This window comes from Populus trichocarpa, chromosome 1, assembly GCF_000002775.5.
Source record: "Populus trichocarpa isolate Nisqually-1 chromosome 1, P.trichocarpa_v4.1, whole genome shotgun sequence".
Lineage (NCBI taxonomy): Eukaryota > Viridiplantae > Streptophyta > Magnoliopsida > Malpighiales > Salicaceae > Populus > Populus trichocarpa.
The window spans coordinates 48,445,873-48,458,215 of NC_037285.2; the positions used below are offsets into that span (position 1 = coordinate 48,445,873).

The 12,343-nt window shown below is 35.6% G+C and overlaps 1 pseudogene; it reads right to left on the minus strand.

The window, feature by feature from the left end:
- Window positions 1-5,753: 5,753 nt before the first annotated feature.
- On the minus strand, window positions 5,754-6,973 carry LOC127904885 (L10-interacting MYB domain-containing protein-like; annotated as a pseudogene).
- Window positions 6,974-12,343: the final 5,370 nt, after the last annotated feature.

A 12,343-nucleotide genomic window follows, 5' to 3' on the forward strand; every position in this document is an offset into this window, starting at 1 on the left:
TTTCTTCTAATCTTTCTATCATGGTCGAGCCAACCTCGTATTCTACAGCAGTTAAGGATCTAGGTTGGTGTAAGGCAATGGATGTAGAATTGCAAGCCGTAGAGGAGAATCAGACTTGGATTCTCATTGATTTGCCTTCTGGAAAAGACGCTGTGGACTTTAAGTATGTCTACAAAATAAAGAGAAATTCAGATGGAAGTGTGGAAAGATTGAAGGCTAGACTGGTCACAAAGGGGTATACTCAACAAGAAGGCATTGATTATCACGAGACTTTCTCTCTTGTAGCAAAGATGGTCACTGTGCGATACCTTCTATTAGTTGCTGCTGTTCGCGATTGACATTTGCATCAATTTGACTTAAATAATGCCTTCCTACATGGAGACTTAGAAGAAGAGATTTACATGAGAAAACCACCAGGGTACAATAAAGGAACAACTGGACAGGTGTGTAAGCTCCTCAAAAGCTTGTATGGTTTGAAGCAGGCCAACAGACAATGGCCAAACTCACTTCGTGCTTGTTAGACTTTGGTTTCTCTCAATCGAAGGCTGATTACAGGCTATTCACCATGTCCACTAGCACTTCTTTCACAGCCCTCCTTGTATATGTCGATGACATAATCCTTGCCAGCAGTTCCATGACCAATGGGCATGACAAGTTTAAGATCAAGGACTTAGGTGTCTTGCGATTTTTCCTTGGAATAGAAGTGGCAAGATCACCCATGGGCATACACATCTGCTAACGAAAATATGCCCTTGATATTCTAGCTGATTCAGGGATTCTGGGTTGTAAACCAGTAAAGATTCCCATGGAACAGAATTCAAGACTGAGCAAGGATGAAGCTGGGAATTGTCAACCTACATTCTCCATCTTGTGGGGAGGTATTACGGGACATAAATATTTCTGTTAATGAAGAAGGAATGACGACTTGTCGTTCAACTCTCCCATCACATGCACGAGAGGATAGATGACACACGTTTTGTACATTCTTTTTTTTCTGTTACTTGTATTTTTAGCCTCCAGAATTAGCTGGAAGATTATATTTTGCTTTCACGTTTCTCTTTCCAGTTTGTTATACAATACAAACATAACAGGATGCATGTATAAAATCCACTTCTGTAAAAGAACTGTGTGTGAAGAATTCAACAAAGATAGCAGGCCTATTCATCCATCTCTTCCATGAGTCGATTGTTTTTCTTTTCAAGGTTTTGATAATTCTTACATCATCTTTGGTTTTATCCTTAAAATTTAAACAAAAAATAATAAAATCACTTGGTAAAAATATATTTTTTTACTCACCTTTAAAATAAATAATTATTGAAGTCTTGGTTAAGGATTTTATATTTATGATTAGCTAAGATAAATATACCAACATTTGGCATTATCCTCAAAAAGTTGATTAAAAGGATAATAAAGTTTCTTAATATGAAACTTTATCATAAATATATGTATGAAAAAGTATTTTTGCCACATGTTAATATAGAATAAATGAATTATCAATGGACATTTTTCTAGAAAATTGCTTAACAGATAATATAAATAATTAACATGTAATTTTATATTGGATTTTTAGTTAATTATCAACACCTTACCCATAATCTCTAAAAATATCAATTATAGTTTTTAGTTACTATAAAAATATATAGATGACGATTTATTTTTTTATATTTTTTCCCGTATTATGAGCGCATATATATATATATATATATATATATATATATATATATATATATATATATATATATAAAAGTGATGTAATTGGGTCCAGTTTTATAATTATGTTTAATGAAAGTTAAAACAACGGATAATTAAAACACTACATTTATTATTATTGTAAAATAAAAGAACATTTATTTAAGCATCCTGCTTCTGGAAGACTTGAGGTCTTCATTGCTGTTAGAAGCAAATAGATGAGAAAGTATGAAATGATCACCAGTTACATTGACAAAAATTATGAACACAACGTAGAACCATCCTCTGTCCTGGACAAGAAGATTTTTGCTCGCAAGTTGCGGTTGTGTCGCATGGTACATTTAGCTTAATTTCTCCTCCCTCGACGACTGGTATGTTCGACATTGAAACACCTGCGAGAACTATTTTATTAGTCTTTTTAATGAAATAAATTGTGGGATATATATAGAATAAGAGAAAGGAAAAAGAACACTTACAAGTTGTGATGACAAACAAAACGAACAAGAATGTCATTGAAAACGAAACCTTCTCCATATCTTAATTCTTAGTTTGAGTTTTTCCAAGCTTTTGATTATTTTGCTTGTTGTGTAATGACTTGAGTTTCTATGAATGATGTTTATATAGACAAAAATAATTAAATTATTTGTGTCATGGATTTATTTCCAAACTAATTTTTTTTTTAATTAGGTATGTTATCTTGTATTTAGATTACACCATATCTCATTAATAATGAACTTATTAGCATTAAACACTACAAAAAATGCTATTTAAAGACTTAAGATCCGAGACTCAAACCAAAATAGCATGGATTTATTTCCAATTTAACAACCATTCTTACTATATATATAATCAACAAAGGAAATTTAATGAAATTTCCAAAATCCTTTCAAAAACTTTTGTGATTTTCTAGTGTATTTTTCCATCATTCTGGATTAATATTGGTTGGCATTTTTACATTGTAAAAATGCAAATCCGGTATTAAAGTACCCCGTTTTCTCCAAAATGTTGCAAAATATATATATATAAAAAGTTTTGTTTTCACGCATATAACAAAGTCTCTTAAAGATAAAACACAAAATCACATCGTATTTTCATACAACAATATTCTAAAAAATTAAAGTCACAAGAACTAGACTTTAATAACCAGTTTATTAAAGTCTTATGACTTTATATTGTGCCATAAGACTTCATATGTTTATTCTTGTTACCCTTAACATAAAATGTTAAGGTTAAAGATAGCTACCGGCCACCTTGGCTTTCTAGTCATCAGCCATCTTTCTCATCTATTTGCTTCTCACAGCAATGAAGACCTCAAGTCTTCCAGAAGCAGGATACTTAAATAAATGTTCCTTTATTTTACAATAATAATAAATGTAGTGGTTTATTTATTTTATATTAACATGATGTTGCAAAAATACTTTTTCATGTAGATATTTATGATAAAGTTTCATATTAAGAAATTTTATTATCCTTTTAATCAACATTTTCAGGATAATGCCAAATGTTGGTATATTTATTCTTAGCCAATCATAAACTTTTAAGGCTAGTTTGATGATAACATAGGATAAATATTTATATATTTATTTTATATAAACATCACTAAAAATCAAGTCAAGAAGAGCTTGAGTTTGATGACCTGTAGTTTTTAAAGACAAACAAGACGACTTACCAAGAGGACATGCTGAACAATTAAAATCAAAATATTTTGACGTACAGGACACCTTTTTATTTGACACTAAAAAATGCAAAATACGTGGACTGGGATGTCCAAGGCGACGATGCCAGACATCAGCTGAAGTAGAGATTCAAGTGGATAGAAAGGCTTGAGGTAATGACGTTGCAGAGGACTCGGACAGAACATATAGACCATCTCTACTCCGACCGGAAAGAAGAACTTCCTTTGTCATGAGATCCTTAACATAAAAGACAAATGGATGAAATTCAAAAAACACATTATTCTCAAGACAAAACTTCTGAACAGATAGTAAAGGTTTTTTTATGGTAGGAACATGTAAAATGTTGGATAATGTAAATGTGTGTTTGGGTGACTGAATGTGAGAGTGAGCAATATTAAAGATAACAAGACCCTTACCATCGCTAACATGCAAGTGATCATTACCAAGGTAAGGTTCTGAACTTGTCATACTCACAAGGTCCGGCGTCACATGATGATTTGCACCTGTATCAGGAAACCAAGTAACAAGAGAAGTTGTGGGGGCAGTGTTAAATGCTAAATTGGCATTAGCTTGTACATGATGAGTAGATAATTGAGAACACTGCTGGGCAGTATGCCCATAATCATAGCATAGCTGACATTTGATGGTGCGGTGAGAACCCCCAAACCAGTTGCTTTGCTGCCCAAAGTGCTGACTTGAGCCATAGGAGACCCGATTTCCCTGTTGTCCAAACTGTGAACCTGAAGCAGAATTTGTAGGACTGAAATTCTGAGCTGAACCATAACCATGATGTCCACGATAACTACTACGGTTATTTGGTCGCCATCCCCCACGAAAACGGCCTCTTCTGCCAGCATTGGAACCTGACTGCCACTGCCCAAAAAACACAGATGGCTGCTGGGATGGAGTGGGTAACAGAGGAGCTGTTACAGCAGGATGGATATTGGTTTTGTTGATAAATTCATGCGTGAGGAGGTGGTTGTGGAGGTCAGTGTACGAGATAGGATCAGCTTTAGTAGATAAGCTGGTTACCAGGTCCTTAAACTCGCTGCGTAATCCCCGAAACACATACAGATTAAAGTCTTGCATAGAGATCGGTCTACCGGCTGCAATTGGAAGGAGAAGCAAGGGCTGTTTCCAGCATTGTCCAGATGTTGTGGGAGGTGTTACAATCAACCACTAGGTGCAGAACTTCCATAGAGAGGGAGGATAAAAGAGCACTCATGAGTAGGTGGTCTTGTTGCTTCCATGACAGATAGGAAGCATTAATAGTAGGTAAGGAGGTGTCAACAGAAATCACATGAGAGGGAGGACATGGTAATGAGCCATCCACAAAGGGAAAAACGCCTTGGCCCAAGAGAAAAGGTTTCATCTGCATCCTCCAATACAGAAAGTTGGAGTTGAAGAGCTTTAAAGATATTACCTGCTGAGTGTTGGGGAGAGGGATGATAGCAGGGACTTTTGTCATAGCAGTCATGACATCTAAAGAGGAAGTCTGAGGCAGTTCGATTTCAGCAGCAGCAAGAGGGGCACCAAATGTAGCAGCTGTCATTGATGGTGGCGCAAGAGAGGAAGAAGAGTGAGTGAACGGTGCATCAGCAACAAAGTTATTCGTCATTGACAGAGAAAAGAACTGGACCAGAATAAAGCTGCGATTTTATTTTCTTTGCTTGCTCTGATACCAAGTTAAGTTTAGAGAATGATTTGTATGTGAATTGCAATAGTTACTAATAGCTGCAACCATCCTTTGTATTTATATCTCTAGGGTTGTGTACAATACTAGAGTGGAGTATACTACACATGATAATTATCCTATATAAGGTATTTACATATATAAGGAATCTATTCTAATCTCTTTCCATAATAGAAAGTGATATTGCCTTCCCATACTTACTGCTATTTATATACAAATACATAGGTGACATGAAACTAATATTCCAAATCAGTTACCTAACTTTCAAGAGCATGTAACCTAACAATATCATACCAACTGAAAATTTTGGGTTTAACAACCTAAACCTAACATTCAAAGTTAGGCATCCAAGCATTTAAAGTGTAATACAACAAGCATCAATCTTGGTTTCCATGTATTAAACCAACCAATCAACATCAAGTAACCCAACTGAAAATTTTGATTTTAACAACCTAAACCTAACATTCAAAGTTCAGTATCCAAACATTCGAATTCCAATAATAGTAACTGAAATTTTGGTTTCCATGTATGAAATCAAAGTTTTGTAACAAGTAACCACACATTTGAAGTCTACAGTTTAGAACTCATGAAATTCCAACCCAACAACAATATTCAGTGATACATAATGTAAAGACATACATGGTAATGGTGTTCCAAGTACTTGGTTACAGAAATACACAAATACGTAGGCAACTTCACATATTTCCAGCAACAATTGCAGCACAGGAAGTCTGAAAAAAACCGTGGAAAAGATGTCAGACAATTGAAAATGTTACTGGAATATAGTATTCAACATAAATGAAAAGACATGAATAGGTTAATAAGTTAAAACCTGACCTTGTCCATCCAAGTTTTTTTTTGTTGTTCAAACATTATTTTCAACCATGATATTTTCTATCAATAGAACCCATTCCAGCCTACATCTCCCTCTTGCTCGTTGAACAAAAGAATTCAGTTGCAAAGGTATGCAATGCACTACCACAGTTAACTCCATCAATAGAATGCAGTTCTTCCATTACCTCTTCAATGCTACTACTTTTTTTTTTTATCTCTACAAGGAGTTGTGCTCTCTCTGGTAATGGAGATAGACTCAACAAGTTGATCCAGACGTACAAATAATTGTGCTTCCATTCTAGTTTCCCTTTTCTTTTTTCAGCATTGAGGTATAGTATGATGTGAACCCTTTCTCTTTGCACTACTAGGGTTGCTGCTACTGTTTGCGACATTGCTTCCACCAACCATATTGCTAACATCATGTATGAAATCAGGAATTGCATCCTTTTTAGAGTCGCCACTTCCTTCTTCTATATTAGTTTCCTCATTGGTTGTGTTTCTCATTCCAGCAGCCCCATTATCTTTATCTGATAAGAGTCCTTGTGAGGGAGTCCAAGCATATTCTCCTATGGCCACTATGTTAGTAAACATGATGTCATATTTGGCACACAACGAGGGATCTATGCCGACATGCTTAAACTTCTTTGCTCCTCTCATTTCTTGTGTAATGAAAGTTGGATGTACTTAGCAATGATAGTAGATTAATAAATAATACAACATGACAAATAATTTTATGAGGCTATTGATAATGAAAACTAACCTGAATTTTTTCTTTCTACCATTCATCAGTTCCTAAGATGGTCCCAAGTTCAGTAGACCAACCAACTCTAATTTGAGTTATTAATTTTTTCCATACCCTTTAGTCCTTTTTAATCGCATCCCATTTGTTTTTAAGCTGAGCTTTTGTTAATGAAAGTCATGTCTGCTCTTTGAATGATTGTATGACAAATTTCCAGCCAGCTTTGTCGAAATGGGTGTTTGGTCTCATGCCTATCACAATAGCTTTAATGCAAATGTCACAAAACATGTGCAACATTGCCTTGGTCTAAGAAGCTTTATCATGTGTGTCAGACCCATCCATTGCTTAATGGTTGACAATGCAAGGAAAAATTAAACAAACAATTAACTATATAAACAAAACATTGAATGCTGATAAGGGCTAAAATAAGATACTAACAGAACAGGAAATTAGATTTCCAACAAAAGGTCAACCAAAGAATAACAAGAGATTGAATGTTGATAATTGATGAAAAAATAAATTAACAATTATCTATAACAGCTTGGTTAACAATACAAGAAAAAATTAAACAAACAATTAACTATATGAACAAAATATTTAATGTTGATAAGGGCTAAAATAAGATACTAACAAAACCCGAAATAACATTTCTAATAAAAGGTCAACCAAAGAAACTAACAAGAGGTTAAATGTTGACAAGGGATGAAAAAACAAACTATATATCAACTTTAACATCCACAGTTGACATGCAATTAACTAGTTCAACAAAAGATTGAATGATGTCAAGTGTGAACTAAAAAACTCGATCAGCTTTACCATACACAGTATAAAAAGTAAAAACTTTATGACATTTGCTTATAATTATCAAAACCACATAACTGTTGACAACAATGTAATGAAATTCTTTGATATTTTACAATTAAAGTTGGTGTATTCAATTACAAAACTAACAGGCAAATACATTTGTCAAAGTAATCCACAATGATTGCTCAACTATTTCTTGACAGGGGAAAGAACATCGAAAATTACCCACGAACAACTCAGACCTTTAATAGTGTTTCATCAATTATCAGGGGATTTTCTAATTAGCAAAGGAAATTATTAGTTTAATTTACGTTTATTTACTTGTTAGCAATCATCAACAAATAACAATTACTACCAGTTTCTAATGGCTTGAAAACTATTAATGCTTGACAGTGCAGCGAGTACTTTGCTTTCGGCCTCAATTAGTTTAACATAGCAACCAACACATAAATAAATGAAGATACATGGAGGGAATAAACAAACTGAAAAATTAGCAATTATCACTGTCCAGAGTAAAAAACAAATAATTTATACAAGGGAATAAATAGATCTAGGTTTCACTGCAATCAACAAACCCAATCCATTATATATATATATATATATATATATATATATATATATATATATATATATATATATATATATATATTCCCGTTTTATGCGCAGTGGTGTAATTGGGGCCAGTTTTATAATTATGTTTAATGAAAGTTAAAACAACGGATAATTAAACACTACATTTATTATTATTGTAAAATAAAAGAACATTTATTTAAGCATCCTGCTTCTGGAAGACTTGAGGTCTTCATTGCTGTTAGAAGCAAATAGATGAGAAAGTATGAAATGATCACCAGTTACATTGACAAAAATTATGAACACAACGTAGAACCATCCTCTGTCCTGGACAAGAAGATTTTTTCTCGCAAGTTGCGGTTGTGTCGCATGGTACATTTAGCTTAATTTCTCCTCCCTCGACGACTGGTATGTTCGACATTGAAACACCTGCGAGAACTATTTTATTAGTCTTTTTAATGAAATAAATTGTGGGATATATATAGAATAAGAGAAAGGAAAAAGAACACTTACAAGTTGTGATGACAAACAAAACGAACAAGAATGTCATTGAAAACGAAACCTTTTCCATATCTTAATTCTTAGTTTGAGTTTTTCCAAGATTTTGAGTATTTTGCTTGTTGTGTACTGACTTGAGTTTCTATGAATGATGTTTATATAGACACAAATAATTAAGTTATTTGTGTCATGGATTCACTACCAGAAATTCGCTAAATACCAACGGATTTACCGACGGAATATTTTTTGTCGGTATTTTGAGGTCGAAATTACCGACGGCCACTTTCCGTCCGTAATTCAGTCGGTAAAAACCGACGAAAACTTTTCCGTCCGTAATTCAGTCGGTAAATACCGACGGAAATTTTCCGTTGGTATTTACCGACTGAATTACGGACGGAAAATTTTCCGAATTTAAAAAAAGGCGGGTCGCTGACGTGGAGGTTTTGGCGGGTTTTTGTTTTCCGACGGATTCAAAAACGACTGCCCGTACAGTGCCCATAAAGTGATGTGACCGGTTCGCCATTTAAATTTCCGACGGACTCACCGAGGGATTTGAAATGGCAAATCCGTACGGTGACATGTCTATGTTTCCGTCAGAATCACCGGCGTAATAACCGACGGAGTGTCCGTCGGTAAAACCGTCGGAAAAAGTTAATATATGACAGCTCTGCCGACCCTCTCATCCCCTATTTCTCCTTCTTCTTCCTCATCCCAACTCTCCCCATCTGCAAACAACCAGCCCCCCCTCCCCCCCCCCCCCAAAAAAAAAAAATCTTCCTCATATCAGCACAACAAGTTATATTTCTTGAAGTTTTGTGGTCACAGCATCCGCGCGTGTTCTGATTTACCGACGGATTTTATCAATTTTTGTAAGTAATTATATCTTTTTAAATTTTAACATTTAATTAAATGTCAATTTTATTGTTTTTTTAGTATATGTATTTTGTTAGTAGATGTACATGTTTTATTGTTATTTCTCAAACAAACTTGTAGTATATGAATGTATAATTTTGTACCTGTTATGGTTTGTTTTAGATTTTGTAAGATTGTATTTGTTTGTAAATTGTTATTTCTTTATGGAATTACCGAATTACATGTGCTATTTTGAAATAATTAATAGCTTGCTTAATGGGCCCGTTTAAAGTTTTATCAATGGTATTGTGGAGTGGTAATTTCTGTAAATGTATATTTTTTAATTCGTATGGACATTGATAAATGATAATGAATATTTAATATTTATGAGAAGTTGTGATTGGTTTGTTGGATAATCTCGAGTTAAAGTAATATTTGTACAAGTTTATTTACCTAACTTAGTTAATTAATACATGATGTCATCATAATTTTATAGAGGTTCGATATAAGTCATGGATGATCGTTCATGGATGTATCGAGATTCACCCCAAGGATTGCGGAGGATGGATTATTGTAATGGGGTTCAGGGTTTTATTAATTTCGTAACATCTATTCCCAGAAATTTTACTGGAGGCGGTATTAGGTGTCCATGCAGGAAGTGTGAAAATAAAAAGTATCTGCATCCAGATGTTGTAATGATGCATCTTCTACACAAAGGGTTTATGGAGAATTACCAGTGTTGGTATGCACATGGAGAAGTATTTGTTAGTGAGAGTGAGAGGAGAATGGAAGAAACGGTGGTTGGGTCTACTTCTAGTGCTAGTAACGTGCATGAAACGGCAAATGACAACACTAATCCTTACAGAAATATGGTTATGGATGCAATGAGAATGAATCAAGGTAATGGCAGTCAATGTCCAATCGTAGAAGAAGAACCTAATGTAGATGCAGCTAGGTTTTTTGATTTGTTGAAAGATTCTGACGAACCATTATGGGATGGCTGCACGAACCACAGTAAATTATCGACCGTAGCACAGGTATTCACCATCAAGTCAGATCACGGGTTGAGTGAGGCCGGGTATGACAAGATTATTGAATGGGCAAGAAGCATTTTACCTGAAGGGAACAGGCTGAAAGAGAACTTCTATGCTGCGAAGTCCATGATGAAACCCCTCGGTTTAGGATACCAGAAAATTGACATGTGCCCTAACTTCTGCATGTTATACTACCTTGAAAATGCTGAGATGACTGAGTGCATGACATGCGGGCATTCCCGTTACAAACCTAGAACTAGCAGGGGAAAGACTCTAGTGGCATATAAAAAACTTAGATACTTCCCGATCACACCTAGACTGCAGAGGTTATTCATGTCACCAAGAACTGCTGAGCACATGACATGGCACCAAGCACACCATGCGGTTGATGGAGTGATGGTTCATCCTTCTGACGACGAAGCGTGGAAACGCTTTAACAGTGTTCATCCTCACTTTTCAGCTGAATCAAGGAATGTGCGTCTTGGGTTGTGTACAGACGGATTCAACCCATTTGGGTCATTTGCTGCTCCTTATTCTTGTTGGCCGGTCATACTCACAGTTTATGAGGCCGGAGTTCATGTTTTTATCTACTGTCATACCCGGTCCAAGAAGCCCGGGGCGGAATATAGATGTGTTGTCTTCGACCGTTGATTGATGAGTTGGCGCAGTTGTGGTCCTCCGGAGCTCTGACTTATGATATATCGAGGAAACAAAATTTCCTTATGAGGGCGGCATTGATGTGGACTATCAATGATTTTCCAGCTTATGGAATGCTTTCTGGTTGGAGCACGCATGGGAAACTCGCATGTCCATACTGCATGGAAAACAACAAGGCATTCACGCTAGCAAATGGAGGTAAAGCTTCTTTTTTTTACTGTCACCGTCGCTTCTTGCCACTTCATCACAGGTACAGAAAGAACAGAAAAGATTTCTTTGTTGGCAGAGTTGAAAAAGATGTTGCATCCCCGCGTCTTTCTAGTGAAGAATTGCATGATGTTGTCTCAGAGTACGGTGACATTGTGTTTGGCCTTCAATCAGGAAAGCAAAAGTTTCCTGGTTTTGGTTTGACCCATAATTGGGTAAAGTGAAGTATCTTTTTTGAGCTTCCTTATTGGAAGACCAATCTGCTTCGCCATAACCTTGACGTCATGCACATCGAAAAGAACATGTTTGAGAATATTTTCAACACCATCATGGATGTGAAGGGGAAGACAAAGGACAACATCAAGGCTAGATTGGATATAGCTTTATACTGTAACCGAAAAAATATGGAGTTGGTTTATGATGAGTCACGGGTCGCAAAACCAAGAGCAAGCTTCGTGTTAGAGAAAAACGCACAACTGCTAGTCTACAAATGGCTTAAGAGTCTGCGTTTTCCGGATGGACATGCATCGAACATATCAAGGTTGGTTAATATAGAGGACTGCAGATTGTATGGAATGAAGAGTCATGACTGCCACGTGTTTATGCAAACACTCATCCCATTAGCTTTTCGTGATTTGTTGCCAAAGGGAATATGCGATGCACTCACGGAGATCAGTTATTTCTTCAGAGATATATGCTCCAGCAAGTTGAATGTTGATCACATTGAGAGGCTTCAAACGAATATCGTCGAGACACTATGCAAACTTGAGATGATATTCCCTCCATCATTTTTTGACTCAATGGAGCATCTCCCTATACATCTACCGTTCGAGGCAAAAGCTGGAGGACCGGTCCAATATAGATGGATGTACCCATTCGAACGGTTAGATATTACAGTTGCAATGTAATTCATATATAAAAGTATTTTACATGTTTTTCTTAATTGAAAATACTTGATTAATATTTCAATGCAGGTACTTGTTTAATCTCAAGAAAAAGGTTAAGAACAAGGCGCATGTTGAGGCTTCGATATGTGAGGCCTATATTATTGAGGAGATCTCAACATTTATCTCGTACTATTTCGAACCTC